Source organism: Helianthus annuus, chromosome 8 (assembly GCF_002127325.2).
Source record: "Helianthus annuus cultivar XRQ/B chromosome 8, HanXRQr2.0-SUNRISE, whole genome shotgun sequence".
NCBI lineage: Eukaryota > Viridiplantae > Streptophyta > Magnoliopsida > Asterales > Asteraceae > Helianthus > Helianthus annuus.
The window spans coordinates 135414398-135424051 of record NC_035440.2 but is presented as its reverse complement, the minus strand read 5'-3'; positions in this window follow the sequence as shown (position 1 = coordinate 135424051).

Below are 9654 nucleotides of genomic sequence, written 5' to 3'. Positions count from 1 at the left end.
GGAACATGTCCATAAGTTAAACATACCATAAATATCTTAGAAATAGGCTTTGAGGGGTTTGGTATGCTAAAACAAACTTTTGGATCATTCAGGGACTAAAAGTGTCAAAAAGTGCACAAGTTTGCACTTTCGCGCATAACTTACGTTCTGAATACATCCGGACATCCAAAAATTTATGTAAGCATCCTAATATTACGCCTTAGTGTTTGGCATGAGAAAAATCCATTCGTCGCGTCATTTGGATCGTCTTTCGCGCTTATGCGCATTCCGTCGTAATTAAGCGAACATCGCGATCGTACGGCCAAACGAACCGACATCCGGAACATTTTTTAGCATATTTCAAGTCCCCTACACTTTAACTTCATCTTAGAGCCTTGAAATGAGGTTAACGGGGCTTAAAAGTGCCAAAAATGGGCCAAATTGCATGTTTCTGAAGTGCAGGGACTAAAACTGAAAATTCTGATATGTGACCCTCAGGCGGGGCACGTAAGGATTGCCCAAATCCTTACGCGGGGCGCGTCAGACTCCCAGAACAGATAAGATCAGCTAGTCAGCAAATTTCAGCTGGTTTAACCACAACCACATGATTTTGGCTTGCCCTTTCAGTTCACTAAGGGGCATTTTCAGTAACCACAAGTTTTCGACAAGTGTACGCGCGAGATTCGATCACGTTTTTCAAGAAACGATCCTAACGGTTCGGGAAATACTATAAATACCCCACCCCCATTCTTGCAAAAACCCACACAATCTGATCAAGAGCTCTAAGTTGGAACCTTTGTTTCATACCTGAGCCATTTTGATCTAGATTAGCATTCGGGGACCCTCCGTAAGTATTCTTTCGCTCCTTTATTCGCATTTCGAGTCCGAAAGTCAACGTTTTGTTGACTTTCTGCATTGACCAGCCTATGGTCAACCCAAAGTTCATGGAACTTCGTAACGTGAGTGAGATCACGATGGTTATAGTCCGTAGTGACTATACCTACTGATTACCACGTTATCTAGGCTCAGTGACGAGTCGTAGTTTCGGCCAAAATGTGCATTCTTGCATATTTTGTAACCAAACTATTCGTGAGCATCAAAGCCATTTGTATTGATGCCAAACCTGTTTTCTAATCTTAGTTAAGCATGTTCTAACATGCTTAGCTCGCCACTTTTAGTTTAGTGCTTATATAGGGTCGTAAGGTAAGCGATCTAAACCATTGCTTATACTTTCGAACTCGACCCATTTGGTCGATCATTAGGATCCGACCAAACACATTAGGTGACCATAGCTATAACCTTCCGGGGTTATGCCTTGTGGTCACGATGTTAGGCGTTCCAAACGCGTTCTACGCGAACGACGCGTTAAGGTAGCATAAGCTACCTAAACGGGTCGTGATGGGCCGCAAGCACTTAGGTTAAGTTTCATTTTAGTATGTAGGCTTTGTTAAACCATGTTACACGAGTCTCCATACTCGTTTGGTTTACGAACCCACATACTATCCAATCCTTCCGGTTTTGATCCGGTATATTAATATAGCTACCTATTAGGTGCCGTTTGATATTTCGTGATCTCTAGCATTATCTGGTTATTATACAAGGAACTCAAAGCAATCTCAGGTGAGTACATAGAACCCCATCTTTTACTGTTTTCCAAACTGTTTTGGGGTGAAACATATGTGCCTATCTGTTACTTTCATGCTTTCCATGTTTTCACATCATATGCCTGCTATGTTGTTAGTACATTATAGTACACGATTTCATTACATTTCATGCTATGTATGCCCATTGTGTGCGTACTTAGTACATTGATTTACATTACATTTCTGTTGCATATGTTTACTCAGCATATGGACACATTGATTTACATGAACATTTCTGTTGCATATGTTTACTCAGCATATGGACACATTGATTTACATGAACATTTCTGTTGCATATGTTTACTCAGCATATGGACACATTGATTTACATGAACATTTCTGCTGCATATGTTTACTCAGCATATGGGCACATTGATTTACATGAACATTTCTGTTGCATATGTTTACTCAGCATATGGACACATTGATTTACATGAACAATTCTGCTGCATATGTTTACTCAGCATATGGGCACATTGATTTACATGAACATTTCTGCTTCGTATGTTTACTTAGCATACTTAGTACAATTGTTTACATCACATGCCTTCATTTTGTTATGACATTTGGTTTGTTTAACATGGGACAATACATTCATTAACATTAGCTACGCCGTTCGTTAGTAGGTAGTGGTACCATAGGAATTGACAACTCCCGTTCCTGAAGTCCTGGGTTTGATAGGATTGTAAGGAATGACCGAATTCGATATACATAACTTAGATAAACCTCTAATTTGTTTAAAGGGTTTTATTGCCACAGTCTCAAGGCTTGGATGTATGCATATTTCACAATACCGCATAAATGTTAATATCAATAGAGCATGCATTTCTCCACAGAACATAATGTTGATTTAAACCACGTTTTACTTCAACGACTTGTTTTGTGCATTTTACATATGGTTTAAGTTGATACATTTCGCTTACCGTACATGATACATTTTGGGATACACATTACATGATTCACATTGAACATAAACACGTTGACATTGACATAAACATTTGGTGGTTTACATTGAACATAGACATTTCGACATGATTTACACAATAACACTTGACATTTGGTTTATACATGAACAATTTACATGGTGGTTGGTTTGGGTAAATGATTTGAGTAACGTGGCGTATGTAATATGATACAAACATGGTGGATACGCCGCTGGTACTTCCTATATATAAATGTTTGTATAATATTACATATCGTGGCGTTATCTAAGTCATTTCAGTTTAGACACATTACATTTTACACAAATAACATATTCTTCACAAGACATTATTTTCACAAACAACTTATCTTATTCAACTCACTTTACTTGGTTACTCGTTTAACCTTACACTTATCTATACACATCATCTTATGTTATCGTTTTTCAAATGGTTTACAAAGCGAGACAAATTACAAGGTTCATGACTGACTGTTATTAAACATTTCTTTAAAACTCAAGTCATGAATCCCACTTTTACAAAACCTATTGTAGGTCCGGATCTCGGGATAGAATCCGTGATTCTCGTGTTCATGTTCAAAGACGGAAGAGATAAGAGAGGATAAACATAACAAACTTTGTATTAATCCGGTAGTAAAACATTACAAGTCGGCCCGATTACATGATAACCGAACTAATACCAAAGAAGTATACATCCAGGGAGAAATCAAGTGGTGATTTCTCCCGGTGAGGACTCAAACCTCCACTCACTCTCTTACACACACTTGTGCTCTCACTCTTGTGTTGCAAATGACAAAGTGTTGGTATTTATACCAAACACAGGTTGTATGGTCGAAGGATCAAACTGACTGGTCGATAGATCATCTGTCGACCATCCAGCTTTCGAAAGATACACATATACCTCGAAGGATGACATATCCTTCGAGGTCCATCTTCAACCTTCGATGGATATCTTTCGAGCTCATCGAAGGATACACAATCCTTCGATGCCTTATCCTTCGACACCAACATTATACAACCATAATTTGTCTAGCAAACACACACGGTCAACCGAATAACCCTCTCGTTTGACCACTTCAAACGAGCGGGTCTATACACGTTCGATAGACCGTTTCACTAACTATTACAAATTCAGCGTAAAATAATAACTAATCTATTCGACAAGCATCGGACACAAAATCTGCATCAACAAATTCCCCCTTGTCCGTTGCTGTCGAATGCTGAACATGCAACTGCAATCGATCTTCAGTCAAGTATTCATCTTCTCTGTGTTAACAAATTCCCCCTTGACCGATGATCCAGGTAAGTAGTATCTTGATGCTCCCTGTATAATATTTCCCCCTCAAAGTACGCATATCCGTGTTGGGTGTTGTGCAATTTCCTCAAAAGGCTCAATTAACCGATCTTCCGCTGATCTTCCAATACTCCAACCGGCATTTGATAAGGGTTCCATTCTTTAAAAACTGCATCAAGTCTTGATCTTCAAGCGTACTACATTGATAGAGATTTCTGGTGAACTGTCTTCTGTAAACCGTCTTTGTGGAATCGACCAAGTAATGCACTTTAATCTGTGCAAAACATTCCACGCAGAACCGTCTGTATCACCAGAAAATCACAAACTCTACCACCTGTGATTGCGTTTAGAATTTTACCGAAGAAATTCAGCAAATGAAAATTTTTATCCCCCCATTTCTTTGGTAAATGTCTAAACTTTAACAGATTCTTTCCACTTCAAAGAAACTGTCGTCAAATGTTCACCAATTCCCTCCACTGAGCGGAACTGTCATCAATCTTCATTGAATGTTCTCGGTTCCGAAAATTCACGAACATGACTTTCTTCTTTGCATAATCTAGTTGAATAAGAACGTCCCCTGGTACCCCGTAGGATCTGACTTGTATCCCCCCAAAGATCCAAAGACTTTGTGAACTCGTTAGGACCGGTATAGACGTTCCAGGTTCATACGTTCGTCTTCAAATGCGAGAATATGACAATAAACAAAATCCTTTCGAACATTTCCGAATAACCGGTAACAATTATAAATACTGATGTGCGGAAGCGAACATATCGTGTTGTTTTTGGCCCATAATAGTCGCGTTACCATTTTTGCCATTTGCATCGGTAACCGTGACTACCCCACATTTTTCAAAAATCAAGTTTTCATCATCTCTTGTTTTCATCATTCCGAATCAACCCGCGTGCTCCCAAAACCCATACGAATTTGATGTTAAAAATCAACTCAAATAACTTTCGCGAACACCCGACCCCTATCTGCATCAAAAACCTTTGTTCCAATGTTTTTTTTTTTTTTAACATTTGCCCAAAATTTCACACCAAACGGGCCCAATAGAAAAACCTAGCAAAATATAACTTTAGGCGCTAGATTTTCACTTTGATACACCTTGTGTGGACGCGACTCGGCTCGGTTCGACTCGGTTAGGTCCGGCTCAAGCCCGACGTCATGACATTCCTCCGTCGTGCGCCCCAGAGTTCGACACGCGAAGCACGGAGAGCTGAGAACGTTTCCCGCTTGACAGGTCATCATGACATCATCATGATGATGTCATGATGACGTCATACCATTGACTAAAATTCACATGCTTGAAAGAAATTGGTTCCATGTACGTGTAGAATGCATGTGGGCAGAAACACTTTTATTGGGCCTCTTTGTGTGGGCTGTTGTTTTAGTGGACCGAACCCTATAACCAATCACACAATTGTCTCATATATATTTGTAAGCAAATCACTTGTGTGGTTGGCGGTGCACACAAGGAAAACAAGAAAACAGACAAGTGTTTTATTGTCACCACTTGATCTTTCGAAGATTGTTGAGATAATAAAGGTGATCCTTCGAAGATAGATTAATTCATTTCTGACCTTTCGAAAAGACAGTTGATCTATCAAAACATAAAATGACCTTTCGAATTCATTTCTGACCTTTCGAATATCCTTCGATGAATTGATTTGACCTCTCGAAAAACAAAAGATCTTTCGAAAACAGAAATCTGATCTATCTGATCTATCGAAACAAAAGATGATCTATCGAATTCCATTTGATCTTTCGAGATATGAAGAAATCAAGAACATTATGAACACAGCAAGAACACGGTGACTGTTAGATCTGCAGATTTGACGAAACACTTTGTACACAATTTTTGATGAAGAAAACTTGAATATTTAGGAGAAAAACATAAAACCCAACACTTGTTTTATCACAGATCTGGATATTCGGGTCCAGATCTGAGTTTTTCTCATTTTCACCATTTTTACATCTTGAACAAAAACCCACAAAAATCACAGATCTAGAGCACATGTGACTTAGTAAACGGTTAGTTTTACTAAATCGGGCACCTGTGCTCTGATACCAATTGTAGGTCCCTCGGAGGTTGAGGATAAACCTATTCCTTGTTATGTTCAACACTCTAGCAAGTGCGGAATCCAAGCTAGAGTGCAAACCGTAGTTTAGATGAAAGCAAAGATTACAAAGAGAAAGAGTAGACAAGCAAAGTATCAAAGTTTTCTCTTGTATTTCAGTGGACACGGTTACAGACCTTGACCAAACTGAAATGCTCTCTTACAAGACCTTGGGTTCACTCACAAAAGCTCTCCAAACTATCCGAATGACTAACTGTGAAGTGAAAACCCTCATGGGATATATATACCCATATCAGACAACCATGCACGAAGGATCAGGTATTCTGGTCGAAGGATCATCTATCGACCAGAATTACCATCGAAAGATATCGAAGGATCCAAACATACCTCGAAGGATGGTATATCCTTCGAGGTCCATAAGTATCCATCGAAAGATCATCTTTCGAGGTCATCGAAGGATACAATCCATCCTTCGATGACATCCTTCGAAGCATACAAGTTTTACATACTAAGTGTTGACTGTTTGGCCAAGTCAAACCAGGAGGATGGTTGACTTGGTCAAACACACATTCCAACACACATACAATACACCAAAAGACGTAAACACGACAAACAAAAGACATCGTTTTATACATTACAAAATACAGAGAAAGTACAGACACAAGTGCACCAACAAACTCCCCCTTGGCTGTAGCTTTGTCTCGGTCTTCATGTCTTAAGTCTCGAGCGTCCTTTCCACTGTCAGATGATGTGATGACCATGCACTTCCTGCGTTGACCAGCAGATTGAAGCAGTATCGGGCCATCCTTTGAAACTTCATAGCTTGATCTCGATCCTGAACTAAGTAGTTTATCTCATGATCTTTCAAAACAATAATATCCGATCTGGACATATTTGTAATCCACATCGGATCTATTATCCTGAAGTTCTCTTGATTATCCCTGAAGAGGATCACCGCTTCTCCAGTATCAGCATCGTAAACCCAGCAACGGAAGTTTTCAAGAAAGTCGGTCTTCATCTTCAGTAACGGAATCTTCTTCATCACCTTGGGAGGATCGTATACCAAACGATAACGAGCGGTGTTTGTTTCTGGATCAAGTGTGAACCTGATCTGCTCGTATCTTGGAAACTGAGGCTTGTACAGAGGATCCTTCCAACCCAATCTCCTTTCTAACCTGATTTTCTTAGCGAATAGATCCACCATCTGTTCTTTAGCTCGATTGATTACATCAAGCTGGGCTAACACTGCAACATCATAATATGGAAGTGTGAGAATACTGAGGAGAGTTCTAAAATACTGAAGACCCGTTTCTCTTTTCACGACCATGCAGTGAAGATCTTTGACAAACATCCAGCTAATGATGCGACCCCGAGCCTGATTTTTCTCCAGCATCATATAGTTAGCCTGTTCCAACGGAGCGAGCGGAGGAGGATTCCTAGCAAGGAAATCCGCTCGCCATTCATTAACTGTTTTCTCACGGCTTTCCTGAGCTGATGGCGAATCAGAAGAAAGATTGGCGAACTCTGCAGTCTTTTCAGCAACAAGGTCATCATCAAGGGCATTCACCTCCGCATTGTCCTTTCCAACATATACAGGACGTTCAGGATCAGAACTGATGAAGATTTCTTCAATTGTGGAGAAATCAGTTTGATCCTGTACCAGCGGAGTAGCATCTATTATACACACAGCAACTTCATCCAAATCAGTCAAAATCGAAATCTGTTCATCAGTCATCTCAGAAATAAACTCTCCCTCTTCCAGCAGTTCACCCGTCACAGGATGATGTTTCTGAGCACTTGAAGATTCAGGGAGATCTGTAGTAAATGTTTCCGGTTCCAGGCTGATCTGTTCAGGGTTTACAGACATTTCCAGTGTTTCAGTCTGCTCAGTTGGGCCTGTAGAAGCTGTAGGAGGAGCAGACGGAGTATCTTGAGGAGTACCAGATCCGCCTGCAGCACCGGATGCAGTTGCACCGGAGCCTGAGGCAGTTGTTTGATCTGGATTAGCAGCATCATCATCTTGATCATCCTCACGCCTTGCGGGAACTATTTCTAAGGTTTTGCACCTTTCGTTCCACAATGTACCAACCCTCGAATAAACCCTATTGAAGTTGCTGTACATGGGCTTGAAAGCCTCCATCAGTCTATCATCACGATTACTTACCATCTCCCTCAATGCTTTCGCCTGAGTCTCAAAATTGGTACTATGTCTTTTCATAATTTCCACCTCCCTATCTCGTGCCCTATTTGCCTCTTTTAACCTTTCGATTTCCTCAGCCTGTTCCTTGATCTTAACATTCTGAGCTTCAACAATTTTACATAGCTGGTTGTGTGCCACTACATCTTGTTTTCGCAGGACACGATATTCTTCAATAGTTCTTGTGTGTCTACCAACTATATCACCCAATTCACTGATTTGTTCAATCAGGAATTGTACCTTGTCAGCTTCAGAAAATCCAGACAAGGTTTCTGCCAGAGATGGCCTTAAAGGCTCAGGTCTTGAAGAACCAGACTGACCAGCCTGACCAGCCTGACCCGAGGCACCTGTAGGACCAGTAATAGTGAGAGGGGGTCGAGCATGTGTACCTGAGGTGGGAGTTTCAGGTGGCTGTTGATCAACAGTCACCTGTCGTGTCCCAGAAGACCTCTGAGGAGAAGACATTAACTCCAACGTCTCTTTTTCAGTAAATTGATCACCAGAGGAAGGAACCTGCTGCTCAGGAGCAGATGAAGGCTGGACAGAGACAGGAACAGAGGAATCACCAGCAGCTTTCTTTGACGCATGAGTACCTTGTCGTTTAGCTTTCCTCTTTCTGATAAAACCCGGAGAAGTAAGCGTATAATCTTCATCCCTGTCAGAGTCTCCAGTATCACCCGTCTTCTTGATACGCACAAATCGGGGATTCCCGCGTTTATCAAAGACTTTCATCATCCCTGGAGGAGGAGGATTATCATCCTCAGACGAAGAATCATCGCCATCAGAACCTCCTTCCTCTTCAGAAGACGAGCTGCTTTCATCAACTATCTTCCTCGCCTCATCTATCTTGCCTTTACCCTTGTCAGTCGCAACAGTACCAGACTGACCAGCAACACCAGCAGCATCAACAGCACTACCACCCGTTTCAACAACTACAGCACCACCATCACCACCAGTACTAACACGAACATCAGGATCTACAGACATTTCCTGATGTTCTTCAGCAGCAACATTTACGTCAACCTCAACATGTGCTGCCGCACTAGAACTGCCAGCAGACCTTCTAGTTGCCTTGATTCCATGTTTAGCTCCAAGCTGAGTGTCAGCCAAAGCAATCAACCTTGGTTCTTCATCGTCAGAAACACTCCCTTCACGACGCCATCTGTGGTTCTGCGGTGCTTCATAGTTAGGAATATTGATGTGTGTAAAATGCAACATATAAAACACATCAATTAAGGCATAAAACTAACCCTTTTTAAGTACTAATGTTGGAAAAAGAGTGTTTTTGTCTTCCTTTTGTATTTTCAGGATGAAATGAGCTCAAAATCACAAAAGAAGCAAAAAGACCACCAATTCTACAATAAATACAAGAAAAGGAACAAAAGTAGACTGCCCGGACCCTCAACGGCACCTCCCAAAGCAAAAAGAAAGAAACAGAGTCTGAACACGCCCCGTGTCCAGCGAACACGGGGGCGTGCCCAGGAAGCAGCAGAAAAGACAAACCAGTAGAAGCTTCCATTGC